This window comes from Pteropus medius, unplaced genomic scaffold (assembly GCF_902729225.1).
Source record: "Pteropus medius unplaced genomic scaffold, Ma_sr-lr_union100, whole genome shotgun sequence".
NCBI classification, from domain to species: domain Eukaryota; kingdom Metazoa; phylum Chordata; class Mammalia; order Chiroptera; family Pteropodidae; genus Pteropus; species Pteropus medius.
Genome location: NW_024354875.1, coordinates 21,085,297 through 21,097,861, shown reverse-complemented (window position 1 = coordinate 21,097,861; position 12,565 = coordinate 21,085,297).

Here is a 12,565-nt window from a genome sequence, read left to right as displayed (position 1 = left end):
CCTTCAGAGCCATATCAGACATAGAATATTGATAAAACAAATGTGCCAGAATGCTCCAGCACATGATTTTTTGGTGCTATTTTAAGTGTAAACCTGTTTTTGCACAGGCCATCATGGATTTTTTTTACAGACATATTTTAGAATTGGTCATGGTCCATCATCTGAAATTCATATTAAATATTTAAAATTTTTAAACTCCTTTGGCAAATGGTCCTCTGCCCCTCATCCAAAACACATGATGATTTTGCCAGGAAATTGGGGTCATGGTGTCCTCTTTTACTTTCTGACCCCAGGACAACACTTTACTTAGTCACTTCTGTTGGAGCTCCTGAATTCAGAAGGCTGCATCTTGGACAGAATCTTAACGGTTGCTTTGAGTCTAGCTACTTTAAGTGAGGGCCACTTGGCCTAAGGAGACCTATGTATAGTCTCTTTCATTGGGGCATGATATTTAATTTTAGTTCTGTCACTGAGTTTTTGAAAAATTGCAGTATTAATTAGTGTGCTTTTGGTATCTAGACACTCAATTTAAAGGGTGTCAAATATAGGGGGGTGGGGGAGGGTGAAATGGGTAAAGGGGATCTAATATATGGTAGCTGAAGGAAACTGGACTTTGGGTAGTAAATACACAATAGAATATACAGATGTCAAATTATAATATACACCTGAAAATTATATAATTATATTAAGCAATGTTACCCTCAATAAACTTAATTTAAAAAAAAGAGTGAATCTTGCTTAGGATGAAATACAAGATAAAAACGATGACTTTAATTTTTTTTTAATTTAAGAAGTGAAATTAATATGGACACAATGATGAAGTAATTTACTGATGAAGTAATTTCAGTGAATTCTGAAGTGGAATTCTGGGCGGAATTATTCTACTCTAAGTTGAAGAAAGCAATATTTCTCAGTTCTACTGCCTCTTTGGTTTGGAGGATTTTCAACCTGATCATTTTCATTAAGCCATGAAGTATCTATAATAAAACGGAAGATATTTTAAAACAAAAATGGGCAAGTTTAAAGAAATTCAGACTACTTTATAGTACCATTTTGAGCTTAACTTTTTACTATGGCTCCCAATTCCTTGTTATCATTATTCCAAGAATCTATTTCCTGTTTGTTTTTTTTAAATTATTTTTCTTCTTCTTTTCTGGGTTATTTAATTTTGTATTCTTTTAACTCTCATTCCAAACTTAACAATATCAATGTATATTTGTTTATCTCTATAAATGACAATATCAAGCAAAATTTAAGAAATAATTTTTTCATGAGATCTGTATGTGGGTGTTCCCAATAGTTTGGTTTTAAATTTTGGGGGGCGGTCAGCGAAGGACAAATATAATTTTTATGTTGGGTGAGGAGCAGGGAAGTATTGATAAGTGATTGGTCAATTTGTTCCAGACAGTACTAGTTATATCACTAGTCAAGTTGCTATATAACTTAATAGTTATACTTTGACTTTTATGATGTTAACCCAATTTTTTTTTTAAATGTCAAATGCCTCATGTGTTAAATGAGGTAAAACACCCATCATGGAATTGAACTAGAGGTAACCTGAGTGATGAATTCCCTATTTACTTGACCTCACCAGTGCTGAGCTTCTGTAATTGAATCAAATTGATTCTCTTTCTCTCTCTTCTTTTAGAATGAGTTACTTCTAAAAATGCTCTTATGTCTTTCTTGTAAACAGAACTTTGGTAAGTCTACTTAATCAGATCTTCAATCATGTCCAGTCTTGATGTACTTAAGTCATAAAATGGGCATTGTTTAGTGTAGGAATTGAATAATACTCTATATGTATGCATTTTATGATTCGTTAAGATTCCCAGTTGACTTTTTACTCAATTTGTTAGGAAACTTGGTATATATTTTTAGTACTACTACTTCAGATGTATTTTCTTGTTTATATCATTCACTATGAATTAGTAAAAATTTTGAAAATTCCTCACTTAGAACTATGTTATCCAAACAAGTTATTGGAGGAGGAATGTGTAGTCATTTATATTTTGTAGCTTTGTAAAGATGTCCTGGATATATTATAATATCCACTTTTTTCCCTTCTGTATAACTGTATTTCAATTATAGGTATGGAAGCAGAAGGTGGTGGTCGTCATAGAGAAGAGCGTAGTTTTGAATATGGATGAGTGCATGTGCATAGATGTATATTTGGATGAGAATAGTGGTTAAACAGTGGGGTACTTAGTATTGATAAGGTAAAATTTTAGCATCTAGTGTATATTTTATGAAAGCATGTATTAAAGAGGTATTAATGCATTTTTCCTTACTTTTTTTCTGAATTGTCATGAAAGTAAACTCTAAATTCTTGGCAAAGTCAAATGATATTTTATATTTTTCATTTGGAAGAGTTGTTATTAGTTTCGTCAAGCTATGATAGAAGATTAAATTAGTTCAATAGGACTTTTTAAAAATCAAATCTATTTGACTTTTATTTTCCATGCACTGTTTTATTCAAGGTATTTACAAATTAATTTCATTTTTTAATTGAAATCAAGACATATATGTGTGTTTGTGCATGTACCTTTCTCTGAATATAACACAAAAACTGGGTGATAATGCAGTTTGCCTCTTTATGCATTCCACAGTAATTTTAAAAGTTCTTATGAAAAAGTAGAGTGAACTTCAGAATGTAATTGAAAACAAAACTAAATGAAAATAAAACTAATTTGCACAGAGGTAGTATTTCATTAATATGTGTCTCATATAAGCAGTCAGCATGTAAAATAGATGGCAAATCTGACCAAGAGTTTAAAATTACAAATTATGCATAAAATGTATGCTAAATTAATTAAAGAATTAATTTAGAAGCATAAGTTAAGAAGAAAACTAGTTGATGTTGTACAACATTTGATAATGACAGTCATTTTTTCTATAATCACTAAATATAATTTGTCTCACAATGTTATTCTTTGGTAAATTGTTACAACATAGTATAATATATGTAGCTTATTAACAGTTTCATTAATTGCTATTAGAGGAAAGAAGCTATGAAAGCTAGTACACATAGAAACAAATGTTGAGACAGATGGCTGAAATTAGTGAAACATGAGCAGTTGCTGAACTAGTTTACTTAATTAGCTTTCTACATCAGAATAGTTGAAATAAATTTGTCATATTGTCTTCTGAAAATTAAAATTCAGGGGACGATCATCATATGTCACATTAAAAAAATAAGACAAACGTCAAAGAACTGTGGGTGTTGACCCATGACCATTAGTTTATTCTGTACTGAGTGTGCTTAGGTAAGCGGAGAATTTCTCCATTAGGGAGTACCAACTACACTGACATCTTTTCACTGCCTGTAACAGAGAAAATAGAGGGAGAAGAGCAAGTGGAACTTGGCCACTGACCACAAAATTCTCTTAATGCTCTTACTTCTTAGTGAATTATTCTCAGAGGAGCTGAAATAGATTTTTTAAATAACAATTTTATGAAACAGTTTCATCTTCAGTGAGATTTCAGAAAATTTTTAAGGCATAAAATTGTAATAATTTTTGTGCTCGTTCCATTCCTGGCTATATTATTGGGAAGAGGAGCTGGGGAACCAATTTTTTAGGTACTTATCTTTGGTTAATTATTATAGATTTGAGTCTGGTATTAATGCCCATAAGCATGAACAACAAATAGTCAAAGATGATACAGGTTTTGATGGAGATATGGTTCATATATTGGAAAAAATATGATAGTATTTTGAATTGCTAGTCTACTGAACTCTTAAATGGTAATATATAAATGATGTTATTGTGGAAAATAGGTCCATTTTTTGATATGTTTGCTATGAGGAAAACTTTAAAATAAAATATAGTAAATCCTTATCAAACTACCTTTCTATTTCCATGCTATTATTCAGAAAAGAATATAAAGTACATCTTTACCACTCATTTAAGGTTATCATATTTAATCCCTAAATTTTAATATTCTTCATAAAAGAAGATAATAAGCATGATGCTAGCTTGTTAAAATTTAGAAATGAAGTTTAGGAATCTTAGAATTATCATTCAAAAAATAAAGAAGCTTGATTTTATTCTTACAAATGATAACAGGTATTAGACAATGCTATTACAAATACTCTGCATGTGAAAAATCTACAGATAAAGTATAACACAAACTAAGTAATCACCTAATGGTACTACTATTTTTAATATTGAACAACATAGAACTGGCTCTAAGCAAATTTGAGTCAGCATAGCTATATCGATACATTATAACATAGCTTGGTGACCTATGCTGTTAGCTTAAATAATATCATTATTAAATTATTCTCACTAAACTGTTAGGGTTATTTGTTACACATCCATCTTATACTACACAGTAGAATTATAATGCCTTAAGAGTAGAAACATTACACAATTACTCATCTTTCTTTGTAAAAGAAAGTCATTGTAAAAAACGAACTGACAGGTGCTCAAAGAACATGTCTTAATTCATAAGCCTTTTGCTCTGAATATTAAAAGTATTTGGCAAAGCTGTTTCTACTTTGTATATAGATCACTCCTACTCTAGCAACAAAAATATGAGATAATCTACAAAGTCATAACTTATTTGTACTCATCAGAGAGTCAAGATTGCAAAGCAAATAAGATCATTGAATTCTAAAGGATGACAAGCCCCTCCAAGGAGAGGAAGACCACACAAAATTTGCCTTTAATAGAGCACAGTAACAAAAGGAAGCAGCAAAAAAATCATGTAAGAAGAAAATGAGTGTGTGGTGGTTAATTTTATGTGTCAACTTGACTGGGTTATGAGATGCTCAGATATTTGGTCAAACATTATTTATTAATATTGGGTTTTGTTATTATTAACATTATTATTGGATACGCCTGTGAGGATATTTCTGGATGAAATGAACATTTGAATTGGTAAACTGAGTAAAGCAGACTGCCCTCCTTGATGTGGGTGGGCCTCATCCAATTCATAAAATTCTTAGTAGAAAAAAAAGCTGAGTACGAAAGTATTCTTTCTCTCTGCCTGACTGTCTTCAACCTTGGATACTGGTTTTCTCCCTGCCTTCAGACTTGAACTTGGACTGGAACTTAAATGATCATCTCTCCAGCTTCTTGGGCTTTCATATTTGACTAGAACTATACCATCAGTTCTTCTGGGTCTGGACTTCCTAGCCTCCATAATCACATGAGCCAGTTCCTTATAATATGTTTCTTTAAACACACACATACACACACTTCCTATTGGTTCTATTTTCTGGAGAGCCCTGGCTACTACAAAATTAAATTTAACAAATTTTTAAGTGTCAAATATGGGCCAACATGACAGATTAGAACTCTTGAAAGCCTCATATAAATGAGACTACAATCACTCATGAATACCTGACCATAGGTCTTGCGAAGGTGCTCATGAGTAGCACTGGAGACATGGTAGGAGATCTGAGAGGAACGTTTTGGTGGTACAGGTATGTGGATGGTGACTGGATGTTTCTGACAGAGGTACAAGGTCTGGCCCTGTTCTGAATCCCTTTCTTACATGAAAATATGTGTCTGCCATTGTGAGAGGGTTAGGTGACCCTCCATAGCCTCATCCCTGAAACCAGGTAAAGTTTAGTGACCACCGACCTAGGGGTAGGAGGAAAAAGTTGTCTGCCACCAGAGAATGCAATAGGAAACTTACTCAAGCCCAGAATGTTTCACTGAAAACAGGCAGAGTTCTATTATAGCACAGAGCCATGAACTCAGTTTTGTGCAAGATACTCCACTGATACAAGGACGATTTTGATTGCCATGATGAGAAGAGGAATGCTAAGGATAGAACAAGATACTAAAAATCCCCAGCACCCATATAAGTCTTCCACTTAGTAATAAGCTAAAGCAGGTACTCTAGGGGAAGGGAAAGATGCTGAGGAGAGATCCCCTCTGAGGCACAAGTATGCAGCCTGCTGAAAGGTGAGGATGGATCAGAAATACTGATAAAAATCCTCTAACACTCTAGGACTCACACTAAGCACAAGGTACTAGCAATCCACCATTGGAGAAATTTGAAGTCTATGGTAAATTAAAGGTAATTAGAGTAACAATCATTTCCGAGTTCAGCTACTGTTTAGATTGACCCAACCTCCACACTAATGGACTGATAGAAAAAAAAAAAAAGTGCCCATTTTCTGTTGCAAATTTACCTCAATATTTTTACTTTATACAAATGTTGGTATTAGATCAAACATTATGCAATACACAAAAAAGCAACAACAACAAAAAATAACCCATTAGCAAGAGTTACACAGTTAACAGAATCAAACCAAGATGGGAGCCAGATCATGAAACATTAGATAGAGTCCTATGAAATAACTATGTAAAATATGCTAAAGGGTACAGTAGAAAAGACGAACATATGGATGAACATATGGAGAATTTCAGTAGGCATAGAGAGATTAAGAAATAATCTAATGAGAATGCAAGAAAGGAAAAAGGTACTAACTTGATTTGGTGGGCTATCAGTAGTCTGGATATAGCAGTAAAAAGAATTGACAAACTTTATGTTAGAGCAATGGAAATATTCAAACTGAAACAAAAGAAAAAAAGCAAATAAAACAAGGACAGAATAGAATATCCAATAGTTATGGGGTAATGTAAAATAATTTAACATATATATAATTACAGTTATATGAGAAGATAGAGACCATAGCACACAATACATTTTCAAAGAGATAATGGTCATATTTTCCCAAAATGAATGAAAGAGAACAAACAGTAGATCAAAGAAGCAGAGAATCTCAAACATAATAAATTAAAGAAAAAACACAGTTAGGCACATCATAGCCAAACTCCTGAAAACCGAATACAAAGATAAAATTTTGAAAGCATCTAGAAGAAAAAGAAACATTTTGTACAGAAGACCAAAGATAACAGGATAAGGATGACAACGGGCTTCTCATCAGAGACTAAACAATGCAGAAGGTAATGGATCAGTATCTTTAAAGTACTGAAAAAAATTATTAACCCATAATTTTATACCAAGCATAAGTAGCTCTTAATAATGGAAGTAAAATAGAAGACTTGTTCAGCAAGTAAAAGATGAGAAAATTCTTTGGTAGTGAATCTGCATTATAAGAAAGGTTAAAAGAAGTTTTTCAGGAAGAAGGAAAATATTATAAGCTGAATATTAGGATTTATAAGGTTGTATAATACTGTGCATGATGTGAGGCTATAAGATACTTTTTCTTTTTTTAAAAATTTATTTATTTATTTAATTATTTCAAGTATACAGTGCATTGGTTAGACATTTATATATTTATAAAATGATCCCCCTAATTACTTCTCTCCTCTGGTTTTCCACCTAGCCAATATATTAATGCTAACTGCATTCCTTATGCTGTGCTCCCCATCTCCTTGACCATCTATCAACTTCTTTAACCCTTCACCTCATTCTCTCAGCCCCCTAACCCCCATCCCCTCTGTCTGTCACCAAATCGTCCACTATATTTGTGAGTCTGTTTTTGATTAGTTTGTTCTTTTCATTCCTTAGATCCCGCATAAAAGTAAAATCATATGGTATTTATCTTTCTCTGTCTGATTTATTTCATTCAACATAATAACCTCTAACCTCTAGATCCATCCATGTTGTTGCAAATGGTAAGATTTCAATAGTTTTAATGGCCGAGTAATATTCCATTGTATATTTTAACTATAACTTCTTTATCCAATAGTCTGTTGATGGGCATTTAGGTTGCTTCAATACCTTGGCTATTGTAAATTGTGCTGCCATGAATATTGGGGTGCATAGAACTTTATGAATCATTATTTTGTTTTTCTTTGGGTAAATACCCAGAAGTACAATTGCTGAGTCAAAGGTATATCTATTTTTTTAATATTTTGAGATCTTCTATTGTCATCAAGCCTTTATTGTTGTTAGCACATCAGTGAATGGGTTTAACGCTCAGGCTGAGTAATTGTGGGAATTGGTTACACCCACAGAGTAAGAGTTGCTGTGTGGAGGCTGACCCCACTGAGTGGGATTCGTTCTAGCAGGCTTGTGTATTTATTGCGACCACCCTTTCTGTGTACTGCTAACGAGGCTTGTCAGGAGTTGCTCTGTTGTGGTCTGGTGCCAGCCTCCAGATGTACTGGTTTTGTGGCCCCTTGTGAGGGGCTCTCCAGTAGGCCAAGGTCAGCTGCTGCTTTCAATTGCTCGGGTCTACCTGGTGGGAACTACAAAGTGATCCACAGATTGTTGTTACCTATGGTGGATCTACAGATAAGTGGAAGAGACAATGCTGTAGGCAGCAGTCTGATTATCCCCTGCCCCTGACCTAGGGCAGTTTAGCAGAGGGACCAGTGTTCCTCCAGGTCTGACCCTGCCTGTCAGTTGCACATAAGTCTCTGAAGCTGGAAGAGCCTTTGGGTGATATGTGTGTCGAGTGGCACAGGGACCCCAGGAGTCTCCTGGGTCTTTTGAGTAAATTTCCCCCTGCTACTGCAGTGTCAGTTTACATGCCAGCTCTGTCTCTGTGGCATCATGTACGAGTTTCCAATCATAACAAGGTCAGCTGCTGCCCACCTTGGGCCTGAATGCACCACCCCAGGGGAGCAGCAGCTTCCTATTACTGTGTGGAGGGCACTTTGTGTATTGAATGGGGCAGGAGCTCAGAGAGTCAAGGGCCTTCAGGCCAATAGCCTTGTTTTCTGCAATTTCTGAGTCTGCATGTTTCCGCAGTAGTCGCAGATCACATGGAGACAAGCTGCTGTCTGGGGCAGTCCCACAGACCCCTGCGATCCCCTCAAGAGATATTGCAGCTTGTATAGGCAACAGTAGCCTGCCCACAACTGTTTTCCCTGAAATGCACTCACTGCGTAACCCCAGAACCAAGCAGGGTACAGGAGGCTGCCTGTCAATGAGCTGCAGGCACTTTGTGGCTTGAGTAAAGTGGGATCTCCGGGAGACAAGTGCCAAGTGGCCTATACAGCCTCAGTTTTGCTGAAACTTCTGTGCCTGGGCGTTCCCACTATAGCCACAGATCGCAGTGAGACTAACTGTCATCTGGGGTGGTCCCACAGACCCCTGTGCTCCCCAGACACAATATTGCAACTCTTGCTGACAGCAGAAGTCTGCCTGCCTCTGATTTCCACGCAGTGCCCACCCAGCGTCTACCTAGCGCCTAGGCAGCACTAGTCAAATTTTGTTGCTTGTGTGGATTGGGAGATCCTGGGGCGGGTGGGGAGGGGGGGTGGGGCTGGGTGGAAGCAGTTCATTGTCAATGGGCTGCCTGGGGCAATTTGTGGGGAGAGGGGAAGGGGTCTCAGAGAGACAATGGCAGTTAGATCAATACAACCTTAGTCTTGCTGAAACTTTGGTAACTGTTCATTCATTCCCGCAGAAGTCCCAGATCATAGCAAGACCAGCTGCCGTCTGGAACTGGCCCACAGATGCCCGAGATCTGGCCAAGTTCATGTTGGCAGCAGTGATCTATCTGCCTGACGCTATCTTGGAAATGCACACTCACAGCGCTGGCCAACCTCTGCAAATGCTAGGCCCTGAATAGGTACAGGGTGTGACAGCCATCCAACAACAAAAGCCCAGGGCGATATGCAGGTTGGGTGGGTTGGGCTGATGTCCTCAGGCCAGTAGCTTCCAAATGGCCCTGTGGGAGGGATCTGCACAGTCAAGCTGGTCGGGTCCGTAGATTGCCCTGTAGCAGAGTGGACTAAGGCACAATGGTGGCTCCCCTTCTAGCCCTCGTTCTGGCACCAGGTAATGCAGACTTTCTCAGTATGAATCCTGCACAAGTCTCTGACCCACCTCCGGTGTCCCAGGTGAGTGTCCGCAGGTCAGAAAGTCTGTGTGTGGGTCCTTCAAAGGGGTGTGTCTAGAGTTTCAGTCTCTTTCCTTCTCACCCGGATGGCCCGAATCCCCTCTGGTTTTTGCAGTCAGAGTAATTGAAATCTCCTCTTTCCTAGACTAGGACCCTGGGCTAGGGAGTTCTCACATGAGGCCAGGACCACCCCCCCCTCCTCCAGGAGAGCCTCTGCAGTCTCACTCTTCCTTCTGGTGATCCTCCACCACTCGTGGGTGTGGTTCCAGCACAATTTGCCACTTTGCTGCTCCTATTGGCTTCAATGTGGCTCCTTTCTATTATCAGATGTAGGTGTTATTTATGATCAGCTGGACTTCAGGTTATTCTCCACGTTGATTATTTTATAATTTGGTTGTAATTTCAATGCAGACTTGGGAAGAGGCAAACCCTGCTTTTACCTCGTCTGCCATCCTTCGTCCAGTCGATATTTTTTTCTTTTTAAAAAACAAAAACATAATTGTTCACAATGTATGTACAGTATGTCTTAAATTTATGTGGTGGTGTAAGTAAAATTTTCTCAATTTTATTGAGAAAAATAATTGAGTTTCAAAAGCAAAAATTATAATACTGAATTGTGGTATTTATAACAAAGTTAGGAGTAAAACATGAAAACAAAAGCAGAAGGAATTAGTGGAAGGAAATGATGTGTAGTTCTTACAATAAATTGAAATGATATCTTTTTGAAAATTAAGTTGTGAGAAGTTAATTATGTATATTTTAAACCCTAGAGAAAACACTAAAACATAAAACAAAAAGCTATAACTAATAGGCCAATGGTGGTGATAAAAATGAATCTAAAAAATAGTCTTTTAACACAAAAGGAAAGCAGAAAAAATACAGAATATATAACATTCAGAAAACAGTGAAAAAGTAGATTTAAATTTAACCATGTTGGTAATTATATTAAATGTAAATTGTATAAACATGTCAGTTAAAAGCTAGGTATTGTCAAATTGGGTTAATATGAGCAAGATAAAACTATTCTGTCCATAATAAACTCACTTTATATATAAAGATCTAAAGTAAAGTGATGGAAAAAACATACCATAAAAAAGAAGGAAATCCTGCCATTTGTGACAGCATGACTAGACCCTGAGGGCATTGTGCTAAGTGCAATAATCGGAGAAAGACAAATATTGTATAAACTCATTTATATGTGGAGTCTAAAAAAGCCAAGCTCACAGAAGCAGAGAGTAGAATAGTGGTTACCAGGGGTGAGGGGGTAAGGGAAATAGGGAGATGTTGGTCAAAGAATACAAACTTTCAGTGACAAAATAAATAAGTTCAGGGGATGTAATGTACATCATGGTGACTACAGTAAATAATAACGTATCGTATATTTTAAAATTTTTAAGAGGTTAGGGCTTTAATGTTCTCACCATAATAATAACAAAATGTTTACTATATGAGATAAAGAATGTGTTAACAAACCTTATTGTGATAAGGATTTTGTAATATATACATGTCAATTTATCACATGTACACCTTAAACTTATACAATGTCATATGTCAATTATATCTCAATAAAGCCGAATTTAAAAAAAGAAATAAGTTAAATCCAATGACCTCAGCTTCCGCTTATGACTCTATAAAAACAAGAGTAAATTAAATGTAAACAAACATAAGGAAGGAAATAATAAATATAAGAGCAAAATCAATAATAGAAAAAAGAAAGCTAAGAGAGAAAATTAATGAAACCAAAGGCTGGTTCTTTGAAAATATTAATAAAATTAATAAGCATTTACTCAGACTGACTAAAGAAAAAGAAGAGAAGATCAAAACTTCCAGTATTAGGAATGAAAAGATTATATTACTACGAACTCTGTAGACATTAAAAATAAAATAATAGGCATAATTTTATGATCATGAATTTAACAACTTAGATAAAAGAGAAAGTTTTCTTAAAAGATAAAAACTAACAAACCTCACTCTAGAAGTAACATATAATCTGAATATTCCTATATCTGTTAAAGACATTGAATTTGTAGTATTTGTTGTTAAAATATTTCAACAAAGAAAGTTCCAAGCCCACTTGATCTCACTGATAAATGCTATTAAATACCTAAGGAAGAAATGATACCAACCTTTTACAAATTCCTTCAGAAAAACAAGAGAAGATAGACTTTCTAACTCATTTTATCAAATCAATATTACCTGGATCCAAAAATTCTACAAAGACATTACAAGATAAGAAACTATAGACCAATATTTCTCATAAGTATATACAGAAAAATGCTCAACGATATGTTAGTAAATCTAATCTAGCAATATAGAAAATAAAGTACATCATTACTCACCTGGATTTATCCCAGGAATGCAAGGTTGGTTGAACCTTTAAACAGTAACTGATGTACTTTATTATGTTAAAAGACTAAAAGATATGATCATAACATTATGTTAATGGATATGGAAAAAATAAAAAAATCAATATGCAAACATCGATTTTATTTCCATATTTGAGTCACAAATTGGAAATTGAGGTAAAAAATACTATTTTTAATAGCATAAAAATCCATCAAATACTTATAAAGAAAATTTAAGAAATGTATATACAAGATTATACTGATATCACATAACATTATTGACAGAAATCAAGGAAGATATAAATAACTGGAGAGCAACACTGTGTTTATGAATCAGAAGACTCAATATTAATAAAATGTCAGTTCTCATCTAATCAATTTATCCAAATCCCAGCAGTCTTTTTTTTCGGTCTGTGTAAAAATTGATAAACTGATGCCCAAACTT